This window comes from Chamaea fasciata, unplaced genomic scaffold, assembly GCF_029207755.1.
Source record: "Chamaea fasciata isolate MVZ Bird 193981 ecotype frontalis unplaced genomic scaffold, bChaFas1.0.hap1 SCAF_1, whole genome shotgun sequence".
NCBI lineage: Eukaryota > Metazoa > Chordata > Aves > Passeriformes > Sylviidae > Chamaea > Chamaea fasciata.
Genome location: NW_027094086.1, coordinates 81,642,473 through 81,659,500, shown reverse-complemented (window position 1 = coordinate 81,659,500; position 17,028 = coordinate 81,642,473).

The window sequence follows — 17,028 nt, the reverse complement described above, 5'->3', positions numbered from 1 at the left end:
AATCAGCTGATGTGGCCAAGGGCAGTCTCTGTAGAATTTGAAAGCAGAGGAGGGAGCTTGGTGATTCTTGGAACAGCCAACATCAATGTAAAGTTAGGGGACTGGGAATTTTTTTTTTTTTAATTAGGGGCCTGTAGGAAGGCCAGAAAATTGATCAGGCAGGATTTTAATTACCAAGATATTGATTAAGATAATAATTATCCACAAATTAAGAAAGGGTTCATAGTGCAAGATTGCTTCCTTAAGCTGTTTGTAAGCTTGCGCAGTCACACAGTCTTGGATTCAGCCCCAGGCAACTGAGCCAACTCTGGCAAGTGAGGAGGAGAGGACCTGTGGGGCCCCATGGTATCAGGCTGGGAAGGATGAGGAGTACTTAGGGAAGAAGGAAAGAGGGTTTGGTTTGGATTTTTTTTTTTTTTTTTTTTTTTTTTTTTTTTTTTTTTTTTTTTTTTTTTTCTTTTAGGTTAGTAAAGGGTAATTTTGAGGAAATGTGCCTGAGGAATTTCTTCTGATTATGAAAATCTCCATCTGTACAACTGAAAAAATAAATGTGATTTCCTCAGAGAAGATGTAATTAAAATGTGTCCTGGTTAAGTCTACACAAGTTAAAGGCTGATGGGGGTAAAGTCAGTCTGAAATTAGCATAAAGTATTAAGCAGGTACTTTCTTAAGCTGCAGTATAATTAGCACATTGAGGAGCAAAATAGGTTAACACACAGAAATGAAAAAAAATACATAGAATTAATTTTCCTTTCAGTTTATAAAAATAAGTTTCTGTGCTATTTTTCCTTTTGTCACTCACTTTTCTAGATCACATTTTAAGAGCTAGGAACGTTTTATCTGTTAAAAAGGACAAGTGAAGATCGTTGCAACAGAATGTGTTGAGGATGTGTAATGGAGTATTATAGGTTTTGCTGTGTAGTCAATAGATGTATTTTTTTTAATGAAAAACACTTTACTCTCTTTTCTGACTTTTACAATGGTCCAGAGTAAAGGTGTTTGAGGAGTGGGGTGAATTATAGAGAAGTAATCTTAGTTTTACCACCCACTAGCAATAATAACTAGCCAGGCTTGAAGAGAGGAAGCAAACCATGCCCTTCCAGCAGATAAGCTGTCCTGCTGCTTAAGGAGAATACAAAGAATTCCTATTCACAACAGCTCCTGCAGGAAAGAAGTTACATTCTCAGGCACAAGGGAAGAGTCATCTTATTAGAGGCATTTATTTGGGGGAGAGAAAAAAATCATCACTTTATTTCCCTTTATATTCATAGTACAGTAAGGGCCAGAAAAAGCAGTTCCAAGAAAAATGAAGTGAATTAGAAAAGGAGCTAGGACAGAGCTCCTCAGTAATGTTTTTATTATCCATTTTCCATAATGAAAAAATGGAATTAAGCTTTATTTTGAGTATCTTTTTCTTAAGTTGCTGGAATATTCAGATAATGTGCAGTAAAACATGAAATGACCTGGATTTCTTTAAATAAACTACAGTTATCCAATGTAACCAACATACAAGCCCATGTTTAGTAAGAAACAACATTAGAGTTATAGATGTCTTTGTTCTAGTTTTTTGGGTTTTTTTTCATAAAGGCATTAGGTGTTCTGAGCAGTGAAATGTGATGAATGGGAAGATGCAAGACAGGAGCCATGTTTTAAATTTTACAAATACTTTTTATTTAGCTTTAAGTTGGTTTTTGAGGAGAAGAAAATAGCTGCTCTTTATGTAGCACCCATATTTATGGCAGAACCTTAATATATATTAAATCACTTTAAAAGTATTAAAGGAATATACTTTGATTGTATTCGTCAAATAACTTGGTCAATGTAAAAATAATCTACCAAATTGTGTATGTCAGGTGAGGCAGAGATCAGAGGAAGGCTTCCCTCTCAAATGCTGTGGAAGATGACATTTTAGCTCTGTCATCTGCTGAATGGATTTGAATTTGTATTTCTGCATTTCCATAAAGTGCTCTCCTTGTTAAAGTTCCCATATTGCTACTCTTACTCTCCTACTAAAGTTATTTCAATTTATATAATATGCTTTATCCTGTCAGTGGATTGCTGCTTGAACCCTGACAGTGTTACCTCCTGTGAGAGTACCCAGGCACTTGGCATAACCCCTCAAACCACTTTAATGCTGATTTTTATTGCTGTGCACAGACATGTGGGCAAAACACCTCTCCCTCACCCTCCATGACAATTTTCTACATTAGTCAAATCCCATGCACTGTCTGCACAGAAGAGTAGTGAAGTGTATTCCTAGAAATCTGTTCACTCCTTCCTCCCAAAATTGAGCACCTCGGGCTTGGACCTTCCACAAGCAAAGGTTAAAGAAATTTACAGGGAATTAGGTGAGGATGGTATACCCTGTCTCTTCTTTCCTTGTCTGGAAGTAGTGACCTGTACCCTGTTGTCCTGAGCTCTTCATTTGGCTGCTGCTTCCACAGCAACCTGACAAGTTCATACTGTGGTGTGGCCAGGCTGGCCAAACTGAGTGCCCTTTCATTTCATTGCCTGGGTGATAAAAAAAAAAAAAAACTTTAAAGGGGAGATGTTCTTCTCCTTGTGATCCAAATAGATCCTTCTTCCTCCATATTCCCTCTGATTTCATAAGTGGCTGGAGCTGCCCCTCTTTCTTTCCTAGCTTTCACTCCACACACTTACCAGTCTGTTTTTTCTGTGCTTCCCTAGCTTCTATCTCTTGGCAAAGAGCAGATATGCTGGGGCTGCCCATCTTTAGTGTGGGGCCACCTTCACTCACAGCTCCAGTAAAAGCTCCTCATTTCCCAGATCTGGGAATCTGGGCGGCTGCTGCTGCTGAGGACCACATTTAATCTCTCAGCCTCATGGTGCAGGTGAAACTTTTTCAATCTCTTACTTCAGAAAACTGTGAAGGAACAGGGGAAATCACTTTTAGCGAGTGGATAGATGTTCAGGACAGGAATGCTAAAATCAAGCAGAGGAAAATATTTAGTGGGTATTGACCATCTTTTTGCTGCATCAGCCTATCCCTGCCCATCAGTCATTTCTGTTTCACAGTGAACATAAACCAGAATTAGCACTTTGAAGTTAGGGTAGGGCTGGCAATATAAATCAGTATGAGAATCTGCTTTCTGTTTTATGACCAACAAAATGTTTGCTTGGTGCAGACACTTGCTAAGCCCTTCAGCTTTCAATGAAAGTTCTTGCTGTGGCAGATAATGGCTGCAAGATTTTGCTGGCTGCTGTGAGTGAAAGGGAGGAGTTCTGATCTTTTAAACTTAGTAGAGGATCACAGAAGCAGCAAGGTTCAAAGTTCTGAAACCTTTCTAATATCCACCAACAATGCAATTTTTTTCCTTAATTAAGGCATTTGCCTAATTTTTATGTAAATAACCACTGCCTGGTGGCCACTCTAGTCCAGCAGCATTACTGCTGGCAAACAAGGGATTAAGAATAAAATGCTGTATTGAAATTAAAGCTGTAGGGCCTGATAGAGCTAGGTTACCATTAACTTCTATGGATAGTCTATCATTCTTCCCAACTCCATTGTGCTTTATTTTAGTGCTCAGGGTTTTCTATAACTGAAATACTTCTTTAATCTTTTTTTCACACCCTGTAATGAAAACTTTGATGCTGAATAATCCACTGAGGTTTGTGCATTTGTTAGATCTCTGCTTCATTAAATTACCAAATTTTAGTGGCAGCAGAGAAGCACAACAAAATGTCAACATGGCTTTACAAAGCCAGAGGCTGGCCATTTCTAAAGATGAATATGATCTCTATTAATACTTGTTTTCTACATTTAAGTACCAACTTTTATAAAGTGATGGAGGGATGGGAAGAACTCCAGGGCAGGCTTTCAAAGTTCAGTAACATATATTTTTCTCAATCAACATTCTAAAATTCTAAAATCCTAAAATCCCTAAGAAACCCAGGGATATGGGTTTCCAAGGACATTGAGTCTGAACTCCATTGCTGGGCATCTTGGGATTTGTTGGATTTGCACTGTGTTAGTGATATCATGTGGTCTTTCAGTGCTCATCAGTATTGTGGCATTTGATACTGCAAATATGTGCCAAAAGAAACCGAAGTCCAACATGAAACAGTGGAATCAAAGGTGCATATGTTTTCTATTAGCTGATAAGGTGTCTTCCCCCAGTCATCTGAGTTTCTGATCTGCAGACGCTAATGTCTGGAATTTGTGATGATGTTCCTAGTCTCTAATCAGTGTTACATTTCATGTACAGTGTGCTGGGACTTTCTTGGGTTGAGGATGGGAACTATTACTCAGTGTAATATAACGTCTATAGCAGAGCTGAGGATTCTGAAATATATTTATTTAGGTTCATGCTGAGGGGCATTGGTACAATTCTAGCATAGGCTGAAGATCAGCTAAATTCTGGATTCAAAGCTTGTGTCATTTTTTTTCCTTTCTAATTCAAAATGACCCACAGTTCAAACCTATTCTTTCAGAAAGGCTCTTGGTCATGTCAACAGGACTTTTGGTTAAGAAAGGAAAATAGACATTTGTTCTTAGGGCAAATAGCCACTACAACAAGTTCTGCTAAACAAAACTGCATGCTGGGAAGTACAAAAGAGAATCATTGTTAAGGAATCTGTTAAAACCAATGTGGGCCCTAACACCCCATGTAGGGACAAGATTTTTCTGTCACTAGAATAACTAAGGGAAGTCTCATTTTTAACAGTGCTTGGGAGGTACTGGAGACAAGAATTTAGTCACACTTCACTTGGATTCCTCAGGAATGTCTTTGTTTAGTTTAATACAACTGATTTCAGTTGTGATGAGGCAGAACCCATACGTGAATGGAACAAAAGCAGTCTCAACAGAAACCTGAAACAGGATTTACATTTTATGGTTTTTGACCTTATGGCTCCTAGGAGGAATGAATCATGCTCCTGTGAGACATGACCTAACCTCTTCTCTTCTTTGGCTGGAACTGCAGAACATAGGCTTTGCAAGTATTGTATGTTTGAGTTCTTTAAAATTATACACACACACACACACACACATATAAAGCCTATGTATAGTTTTCTTCGACCTTTGTTCTTGGACACTTTCTTTCCATTTAGGAGAATCCTGGTGCTGTTGCTTGATGAAAGCTGCTTGGCTGACCTGTGATTTCCAAATGCCGGGTCGTAATGGAAGGGCAACATATGAGAGTTGTGGAAATTCACAGAAAACTGCTGTGCAAATTTGCATCAAGTGTCCTCTGACTTTTAAGTTCTGTAAACTGTATGTTGGTGAGATAAACACCAGGAATATGAACAATTATATTAGGGTTGAAAAGGAGTTTCAACCTAAACACTAACAGGAAAATTGGGTGAACAGATGCTCTTGCTATCAAGATGATCAGCTTTAATAGTGATGTATGTTAAACTGTAGCTATCTAGTGACTTGATATAGACATGACACATACATAAAGCACAGCTACAATAAAGGACAGCACTGCAGGAATGGAGGGATGGATTAACTGACCTAAATTATGTATATTCATCTTACCTTGAAAGGAATATGAACTAGGTGACTTTTTGAAGCCCGAACTACTTCTATGTAAGTCTATGAATTTTCATTATTTTCAGTGCTTCTTATGGGGAAGGATAGCAAAGTGCTTTAACTGCAAACTTATCTTTCTGATTGTGCACATCATGTTACTTTGGTTGAGGAAACCTAATAATTTCACTGGAAAGCAAATCTATTGTCTGTTGCTGATAGTACTTTATGAAGTTCTGAACATAAATAATGCTAATGAGTACACATGGGATATCATCTGCTAATAAATTCAGTAGTAGAGTGAGTATCACAGCTACAATTACTGAAATAACATATGCTGAAAATAACATAATTTGGAAAAGGCAAGATGGTCTAGTGATCCTATTATCCAGTTCCATGTGATCCAAATCCACTGGTCCTATTATGGTGCATTGCTCTTGTCATACCTTACTAAATATGATGACTGCTAAGACTCTTGGATTATCTGTGGGACTCCATTTCCTGAGTGGATCCCATGTGAAGAAACTTGGGATTTTCCTGCATTCTGTTTTTCACTTTTTTTTTTTTTTCCAATCGAGAGAGTAGCTCACTAGAAAGTTGTACAGTGGTGCATGAAATAAGAAGGGAAATTTGATGTTTCAAATGTCACCATAAAATATAGTGCCACTAGATACAACATTGTCTTTCCAAGCAGCAAGTGCTTACACTCAGCACTGTCCCGTTCATACCTAAAGGAAGACATGTTCTCTGCACCAAAAGAAAGAGTCTGAATGGCCTTACAGCTAAGATGGTGAATCCAGTATTGAGGATTCAGCCTTTCATGCTACAAATAAAATTATCTCTAGTTTTGCTGGTTGGGGTAAAAAATTGTAAGGGAGCCAAATCTGTGTGATCCAAGGGCATAAGCCAATAACTGACTATCTGAAACAAGCAAGAGATTGCCCCCCACAGTAGGGGGAATAGTTCTGCCAGACTGCCCACTGAAGGGCTTCAATCCTTGCTTTGGAAGTACTTAATCCTGTTTACTCTCTGAGCTGGGATAGAACTTGTGTTGATCTCCATTGATCAACCACAGATCTCATCAGCTCTGCCAGCTTCTGTGTGGGAGTCATACTGGTAAAACAATGACATTGTGTTTTCAGAAAATGTCAGCTTATATATGTTTTGAATGTGGGGGCTGAGAAGTACCTTGAGTGATTTATACAAGATTGGACTGAGAGGTGTAAAAATAGCTGGGGCTGGGAACAGCCCTAACAAGCAGCAGTTGCTGGATACGGAGTTGCAAGGCACAAGCCAAAAACACATGGCAGGGGAGTGGGAGGTCCAAGACTCTTAGCTCTTCTGTCTCATGTTTTCCTCCCCTGTTTTAGTACTAGTATGGGGTCTAGCAGTAAATCTGACCCTGATTAAAGGGTGTTTGTCTAATCACATATTCCTGGGAGTAGAGAAGAGACAAAATACGAAAAGTTGGGTCTGCTTCCTAATCTCATCATAGCCTGTGCAGGACAGTAATCAGCTTTAGGTCAAAATCAGCAGCAGAGTACTTTTCCTTCCATGCTGGCTCAGTTCTAGTAGCTGATCATTAAAAGTGCAGTGGCAGGATTACGTGCACTCCCTTATCCTGCACTCCTGTTTCTCATGGCTTGTGTTGCTTTGCATCTGCTCCATTTTGGGTTTTGCCCTTGCCATAAGGGAAGGCACCTGAAGTCCTCGGTCCTTACCCCTGTCTCTCTGCTTGGCAGAAGGCATGATCCTGCTCTAAAGCAGAGGCTCTTGTCCAGAGATAATTTTAGCTCCCACCATTTTATGCATTGCTTATTAAACTCTCCACAGCCATGTCTAGTCTCTGTGGATTTGCATTTGTAGGAAACAGTATGAATTAATATCAGATGAGGACGTTCATTTCAGGCTGTATTCTTGGGACTTATGCATGGAGGAAATTCTAAAAGAAAGAATATTGTGGCAAAGAATAAAATATGTTCTTGCTCTACTTTTTTTTTTTATTATTTTTTTCTGTTATGGGTTTGGTGTTTGCATGTGTTGGGTTTTTTTTATGGAATTTTTTTGTTTGGTTTTGATTTTTACCACTATGAGAGACAAAGTACCGGTCTGGCTGGACTTTTGGTCGGGCACAATATTGATCATCTGCAGTAATGTTCTTAATGTTCAAAAAATACTAGATTACAAAGAAAAATAGTGTTTGGTTCAGCAATGACTGTTTCTGTCTGTGGCAATCAATCCTAGACAATTCTTTTTTTTTAATTTTTTTTTTTTTTTTTTGTTTGCAGATACCTAAAATCTCAGAGACAATTTCACTTTGTAACTGTAGGAGGTGCTCCCACTTTGAGAGGGTAGAGGGGAATACATGGGGCCTGATTTCTCTTGTGCTGCTTTGGGCTAGGAAGAAAATTTTGCATCTAAATCTTAGGTAAAATTTTGACCACTGGAAATAAATTCTGCATGTTTACTGCTGTCTAGGATTAAATTGGTGATTTATTTGTATATGTGAGGTTAAATAAATACATGCACTACTTCCAGGGTCTAAATTTGCTCCACTTAGATGATATATTTATGCATATTACAGTCTTTTAAGTAGATGTTTAGAATGTGTAGAAATCTATACTGGAAAGATGTTTATATACATTTCTACAATCACATATATACCTCCTACATATGCATGTATGTGTAAAATGGTAGTTCATCACTGTCAAGTATGTACAATGCTCAAAAACACATTCATCAATATAGGTATTTAACTCTTTTATCAGTCCTGCCACAGAACCTATTTCCTGGGTGGGAGGAATAATGAGGGAGGAAAAAGGTGGTATTCACAGAAAATGGATCACCAAAACAAAGTTTCATGAAATATTTTTTCCCCACTTTTCATTAAAATTCTGCCATTTTAAAATATACATATTTTTTTCCCCAGGAAAAGGTATATTTTTCTAAAAGTCCTTTCTAAGCTTCTTAAATGCTACTCTTTCTTATTTCACTCTTCAAAGAGCAACAGCATTGCTATCCCTCTTTTCAACTTCAAACTGTGCTGCTCTGTTGGTCCAGCACAGCAAGAGTGCTTTGAACCTGAGTTGAGTATCTAGCTCCTTTTTTTGGAATCTTGATAAGGACTTTTTGAGAGAGCTGTAATTAACATTTTCTTTTAACCCCAATGCATCTTTCTTGACTTGTGTAGGAGTAAACCAAATAATAATAAAGATATTTACGCATGTGTGGTTCCCTTGGGTCCAGCAGAGATGCCCTTGTTCATACTTCATGGGGTTTTTTGGGTGCTGTTAGCTGGACCTTTAGCCAGAGATTGTGATATCTATGAAACTTTTCACAGGCTGCTGACTCTGTGTGGAGCAAGCGTGAATTGACTTTGATTTCCTCTCAGGGTGACTTTATTCTGCACAGAGTAAAAAGATTTGGTGAATGTCAAAGGAAGGAGCCACAAGTCACATTGATCTTGCTCACTAGACAGACAGCCCCTTGGTGGCTTTTATTCTTGGTGGCCCACCTTGGCTGCAGCAGTGGGAACTCTGAATGCCAATAAGACACGGTGTGAATTCAGGCAAAGTTGAGCTCCACAGTTGCTTCCTGCACTGTACTTGCACTTTGCCCCAGGTAATTTGACAGCCGGGGATCAAAGGCTGTAATCTGGATACGTTCCTAGATAAGGCCTTAACGGGGGTAAGTGCTGGAGTGGAAAGCAGGGGAAGTGTGCTGCTGCCTTTCCTCTGACTATAAATAACCAGGTCATCAGTACAAACTTCAGCTGTCTGGCATCAGTGTTTCCAGCTGATTTGTGGAACAGCACTGAGCACTCCTAAGACCACCCTTTTTACTCCTTTTGCTCTAGATATTCAGCCATGTCACCTCTGTGTGAGATGTGGAACATGTTGCAGGTAAAATCAAGGACTCTGTGTTAGTTTTGTTTATTTTAAATATTTGGTGGTTGAGGTCTCAGCCCAGAGAGAAGCCCTAGCAGTACCTCAACAGGAGCAGAACCCTGGGGACCACAGCAAGTGGTTGGAGTGGGTTTTTTGGGGGGAAACCGCTACTGAGGTGGTTCCACAGTGTGACCTGTAGGACACTGAACCACTGGTACAGCAGAGGGAATGAGCTGCTGGTTTTGGTGGAAGTTGGGGTGATGAAGTCAGACAGTCTAAATGGGACAAGGGCATGACATGTAATTGCAGTGCTGCTGTGACTTCTGAAAATATCTGTGGGTAAGAAAGGTTCTTATAAACGACTTCATTAGGGGAATCTCTATAAATAAAAATACCTTAAGAAGCAGAGAATTGTAAAGTTAGCAGCGTCTTCATTTTCCTTGAAACTGTATCTTATCTGTTCTTCTCCCAGCAATTAAATATTTCCTGGTCTATAAATAGCTTTGTGTTCACAACACACTTTTTAGGCAGTAACTTGTCCAGATATCCTGTAGTAAGAGAAAACCCGTCAAGTGTGAAGGATTTGTTAATGGAAATAGGTTCAATAGAGCTTCCCTTTCCACCCTTGTTCCCCTCCTCACCAGCACATGCATAGACTAAGCAGGGGCTTGCTGCCTCTCTGTAGTAATGTAAATTTTGACTTGTTGATAAATAGAAGCAGGTTAACAACTAACATCAAAGGTTTACCAGATTAAAGTCAAAGGAAGATGGGATTTTCAAGGGCTTGAGTAAACAAAAAGGTTGAGATTCTCAATTATCTCTCTAATACAAGACTCAGTAGGCTTAAATGAACAGAGGAACAAACATGCCCGTTCTGCTGACTGCCACACTTACTGGGTTGCTTACTGTAAGTCAGTTAAAGGCTACATAAGGAATGAAAGATAAGGCAAATAGGTTTGCCTGGGGAGTGAGAGATCATTAAGAAAAGGTGATGGTTGTGTTTGATTTAGTAAGAGGTGGAGGAAAAACTAACTATGGCTTAATGGGCATAGCAGATTCTGAGGCATGTGTGGCAATTATTAGTCATACTATTTGAATCCGAAAGGGCATACGTTCAAAGGACTGCTTAGAAAGGCTCAGGCTGGAAAGAGGGAGCTATTAAATCAACTCTGCTCCTCTGAGTATATGGTGGGGTTTTTCCCCCCTTCCCTGAATGTCTTAGGATACATCCTGAGAAGAGTATGATGAAATTTCACAAGTTTTGCAAGAAGGATAAGTTTTGTACCTATTATTATTGCAGAGATTTTTATTTCTCTCTAAAAAAGCCAAATTTACCTGCTGTGAATATGGTTGGATTGACAATAGGACACATGTACCACCTGCTTCTATGAGATTAAGATAGTTTAAACAAAGCCACACAGAATGTGTCATAGATATTTATGAAGTGCAGAATTTCTAATCTTCTATCCACTGTTGTGCTGTCTCTGAGTAATACAAAGAGGAACCATATGAAATTAGAGATGAAGTAAAAAAAAGCCCAAGCACTGAATTTAACCCATCATCACATATTGCTCATACTTGAGTTTAAAACACAAAGGAGGAAAATTGTAATTGCATTTTCAATTGTTCATGAGGTGAAAAAGGTATAGCTACCTCTAAAAAAACCCCATCTCCTTCACTTTGAGTTCTGAATTTTTTATCTATTTTTTGAGACTGAGAGGGTGACTAGGAATTATTTTTATTATGAATCCTTCACACTTCTTTTGTTAAGAATATCCAAGGACATCTTTTATTTCTGTGTCAATAGAATAAGTGCATGTTGGCTGCTAGCTTAGTGTGCACACTCATACAAATTTTAAAAAGTATTTAAAGCGACATACTATTCAAGACATGATGTTCTATTGATACAGAATAGTTACAGGTAAACAAGTGTAAGCAGCTAGTATTGACTGTGCTATCAAAGACCATAAAGTAGTTATTGTGCTCTCTTGATTGTATGTGAGGTCAGTGGAATTAAGTGTGCATTGAATTTTTGCCAAGAAGCAAAAATCTCAAGTTTTTCCACTTCTAAGTGTCTCACATGTTACTAAGGTATTTCACTTACGTTCTTATAGTTGTACTCAATTTGATATACAACATTGCCCCCCACCTGCTGCCTTAAAATTTTAGAGATTTATTTTGGTCGTCATATTGCTGCTGCCTGTTTTCCCAGTTTGTTGAACATAATGAGGGATCTCATACCACTGTAATGGAAATGATTTGATCTGTTCGGTGACTTGACATTATGTTACAGTCTTATCGCTCTTATTTTTACTTCATGTTTTCTTCTTCCACTAATTCTAGTTTTTCTGGAAAGGCTACTTTGAAGAGTACAATTTTATAAAAAATTAGCACTTGGTTATATAGGAAAAAAGGAATTTTTTTTTTTTTTAAGTGAGGGGCTGGTAAGCCAGAGAGGGTAGAATATCCTGAGTTTATATATATAAATATTTAAAGTGGCAGCCTGGTACCAATTTAGTATATGGGTTTGCAATCTGGAATTTCTTCCAGATTTTGTATTAATTTTGTCCAAGTGACATAAACAGGGTTCCATAATTATGTCTGTGTGAGAGCACAAAACCTCAGAGACCGATGTACATTGTGCACAATGGAGCATACAGCTGAATGTAACGAAGCATACCATCTTCTGAGATATTGCATAGAGACCTAGATTTTATCCAGCTTATACTGTGTGCTGCCATCCTGCATATTATTATGAAATCAACGTTTCCATAGTTTTGTCTTTGTTTGTAAAGTAATAATTTTTTTTTTTTTAGTTTATTATTTTCACAGATTCTGTAGCAGTTTACTATTAGCTGTGTTACATAGGTCTCTGGCTAGTTTTTGAATTTTGGAGGTAATAAAACATTTTATTTTACTTGATTCCCTTTTTTACCTCGTAAGAAAATATGTGACTCCACGATTCACTGATCCCACAACAGACTGCAGTTTTATTTCCAGTTGGGATGTAGAAGTGCTCAGTGTTTCACCTGGACAGCTGTGGGGTTCACGAGAGTTGCAGAATGTGCGATATTCTTCTCATAGGAAGTTAGGGGATGCTATTGAACACACCACATCTTCCTGTCTTTTATCTTTTGCTAGTTTTGCACTGCCCATTAACAAAGCTTTGTATCAACAAAGGTAAAATGTGAGGTGTTGTCTACTTTGTCTGCAGTCCAACAACACAATCTGCTGTAGCAGGCTGTTCTCATCCTTTGCCATTATATCATTGTTGCTATGGTGAATTAGGAAAATGCTGGCTATTAACTTGATGTTGAATGAGACATTTTCATCTCAATGAGTGAAGATTTACCCACATAACTCTCCGTAATGTGGAGGTGTAGACTCTTGTTTCCCATAGAGAAGGCTCTGTAGTTTGCAGTGCCCTTTGAAACAGCTGTGGAGAGATCCTGTGTCACTGTCATGCCAGCCAAATGGATGATTTTTACTTAATGAGAAGAAATAATTCAGAGACCTGCCTCTTTCACCTGGAAAAGGAGTGAAAAATAGCTCACTCTGTGTTTTCATGTTCATTAGGGTTCCGTGCAATTACTAATGAGAAATGAACTAAAATTACAAATTAAGCAGGTAAAATGGCTACAATTTGGTTTCCATATGAGCATACTCCTTTAGGATTGCTATTGCCAAAGCAGTGAAATAAAGCTAAAACCTCCACTAGCCTTTTTTTGACATTTCTCATACCAGTCTGGAAAATGCTAAGAGTTTCCTGTTGGTTATGTGCTAATGATGGCAGCATGCAAGCAGTGAGCAAGTGGGAGGACTCTCATAATTTGTGGAGAGAAAGAAAACCATCCCCATGTTCCCCTCCCTTATGAGGAAGAGCAGCTCAGTCATTTCTGTGTCTCTGTTCTTCACCTACTGTTGGTGGCAAAACTCAAGGTATGTAGAGGAGGAGACTACCAGACAGGCGGAGGAGAATGAATGCTATGCCACTTTCTGAGAGAAGGAGATTGTGAAGGCATGAAGTGGTCCAGTATTATGTTTTCAGTGAAACCCTGCCTACAAGGGGCTAAATATGACTCGACCAAGGAGCTCATCTGCAAAAAGAATGGGGTTTGTGACTCTCTTGGGAGTCTAGGCTAAGCAGAAAGCACAGATTTTTGTCCATGAAAGTTTTGAAGGTTGGGCGGTGTCACTGTGGAAGTTACATTCAGTAGCTCTGTCTCAGAGCCTAGACAGGGTCCTCCACTATATTCCTGAGTGCACATCTCCATGAGGGGACAATAAGAGCAATCTTGTCATTTTGTGAGAGAAGGGATGACTTATCCTGAAAGCAAGATTTTGTCTGTTGCTGTGGTTATAATGCCTGTTACGAACTGCACACTTCAACTGGGAACAGTGGTAAACTCTTTAATAATAATGACCCGTAACATTTGAAAGGAAGCCACTGAGAAACAATGATAAAACATGAGAGAAGATGGTGTCTGTTTCTGCACAAGTCAAGTGTGTAAACGGTGAGCCTTAATTAGCTCTGGCAAGATGACTGTTGCACAAGTTAACAGGAGGTGCAAGGAGCATCTGCTTGCCTTGTTCTAACTGACACAACGGATCTCTTACATTGCAAAAGAGATGCTTTGAGTTACAGAGCAGAGTCTGCCACTCAGACAGATGTCACCCTTCACGAAAAGAGAAACTTCAGACATGGCTTTTCTTATAATTGAAAAGCATTGTCAGCTTGGCAGCTCCTTGTATGTTTAAATGACAGATATTCATACTAGTTGAAAATGAACCCTGCTCTGCAGACATCGGCAATGTTTTGTTATTTCCCTCTTTCTCGTTTCTAAAAGGATAGTAGATCATTTCTGTTCATTAGACTTGATAGGAATTAGGCATGAAAAATCAATTCCTTCAACCTCTTTTTATCTCGAGGCTGTCCCAGGTATTCTCTCTTGGAACTCCTTAGTAACATCAGCTGTGGTATGTGAAAGCAGTACTGAAAACTGAAAGCAAAAAAGCAAATGTTATCCTAGAGATGCCAGCATTGTCTTTTGCCCATTTCTCTTGCTAAAATAATCTTCTTTTTGGTTGTGCCTATCCAGCATGTGGGAGCAATCATACTTATCTAGGCAAAAGGAATGTTAGAGTATCCTGGAAATGCTTTCTCCCACTCTATCTCCACATTTACTAACCTATCACATCATCACATAGATTGCTTTTACTATTATGCATGGCTTTATGAATAATGCTTTGGTGCTATGGTCTGCTCAATAAGGAATCAGTGCAAAGCATTATCTTTCTCATATGTAAGACTAAGAACTACACTTTCTTACCAGTGTAAGAATTTGTTTCAGTTTTGAGTGCTGTGCTATCTCAAGAGACAGTCCTGCAGCATAACTGTCTGATGAATGATGCTGTGTGGAAAAGCAAAATGAGACAAAGCAGTTTTGTCATATGAAGTTGAATTATTATGAGTTTCAATTAACAGCATTTTTTTCTCTGTCTTGGAATGTGTAGATCTGAAATTCATGAAGATGAATTTGAATCCTTGCAGCTTTTGAAAAGCTGAATTGTTTCACCTGCTGTCCAAACATTCAGGATAAAAAAACCCCTGATTTACTGTCTATGTTGTTACTCATCAGCAAACAGAATAATAAGGGGATGAGGTGGGTCTCAATTACTTCAGGATCATTGTGTAAATTTAGTAAAAAACATTACAAAGTTAATGTTCTTGTTTAACTGGTGTAATTTAGTTACATCAATGATATTAAAGGCCTTTACCTCAAACTCCAGTGACTCTAAAGCCAGATCACTGTCTTCTCACAAGCCTGTGCATGTCCAGAAGATATCAGACTTGAAAATATCGATGATGTTATCTTAATAAAACAGTTACTAGGGTGCCTTTTTTTAGGGCTCCTTCTCCTTGGATTCTGGAGAAAGATGCCTTTTTCACTTCATTATGTAGCAAGTTGTGGACTGATTTTCCCAGGATGTTGTACCCACATTTTATTGCAACAGATTGCATGAAATACAAAGAAATTGCAGATAGAAAATATGGTTTATTTTTGTTTTAAGAAAACAGTTCCAGTGAAAAATGTGTGCACTATGGAAAGGTAGTTTTAGAAGCTAGGCAGTGTTTGTCTCTAGTACCTTGCTGCATTAAAGGTGTCATCCTGCTGTTTAAAGGTGTAGCTGCCTTATCACCCAAAAGTGGAAAGCTGGAGCTGACCATAGGTAAATGCATCTGGAGTCCAAGAGCAGCAAGCCCTGAAAAAAGATGGGCTAAGAATCCTTAAGCTTGTAGAGAAGGCATTAGGTTTGAATTTCATGTGGTTCTTTCTAGAAAACCGTTTCTGTAATAAAATTGGCATCAGGAAAGGAATTTTTCTGTCTCTGAGTGTTTTGCTGAGAACAGGACGAGGAAAGCAATATTGCTACAAATTATGGCAGTGTGAATGTGTGTATTGCCAACCCTGAGTTTCAAAAAGCACAAGCCAAGCATCATAAAATCCTGACACTAGTTCAAGTATTTTCAGCTATTAAAAAAATTCACACATGTTCTGTTCTTAACACTTCCTTTTTACTTAAAGTTTTCACTTGACTGTGGGATCTGAGACTTCAGGAGAGATACCAAGATAAAAACCAAATATTCTTGTGGGAACTGGTAGAGCTGTCTGCAGTCAAACAGCAGTGACTGTAGTTAAATAAGTTAAGTTGGTTTTCCTTTACTTGGTTTTAACTATTCTGTTAGGTCAAAATCAAAAATAAGGGAAGATGTATTGCAGAATCCTTTTAACTTTAAAAAGTTCCTAAAAAAGTCTCAAAACTCTGAATGTATTACAAGGCCAAATGTAGACAGAGAAAGGATTAGGACTGGAAATCGTATTTCCAGCCTCTGGAAGAGAAAAAGTGCATTAGTCTGGAAAGAAAGTCTAAGATAACACAGTTTTGATTTTTGACATTTAGAAATCACAGACTCTACTTGGCACCAGTCCTCAGTTTCCACCTGCAGAACTCAATCAAAGGACTCTGCAAAGCACAGTAACTGTTTAATTTCTAAGTCTTATTGAACAGTGTTGAGATTGCTTTAAACTCCAGACTTTGGAAACAGTTGTGACAGCAAAAAATGACTGAAATAAATGAAGCAAAAAACCAAGAAAGAAAAAAAAAAAAAAAAGTGAGTTCTTAGTATATGAAAGTATCCTGCTGCTTATTTATGAATTTTCAGTCTTGAAGGAGTCTAAAGCCAAGGCACATTATTTGAAAAAGTATTGACTAAAGATACTGGTTTGTATATATATTTGTTTGTTTTAACTGATTTGGTGTCATCGTAGTCTCCTTAAGTTAAATAATTATTCTTAAAAGTAAGCCCAGAGACAGTGAGATACAGTGGCAAGAAAAGCATTTCCTAGATAAAAATCCTTGCAGTCCAAAGACTGGTATTCAGGCATTCCCAGGTCAAATATAAACTTTCACTGGAAATCTTTTGTGTTATTTTTGTTTATCATACACATTATCTTTGTTTATGAATAATGTAAAGGAGTTTTAGGGGATTCTTCAGCTATAATAAATGTTATATGTGTGACAGGATGTGGCCTTTAGACTTACACAACTTTTTGAAAATTGTAAAATTGTCAGGCCAGCAGGGGAGAG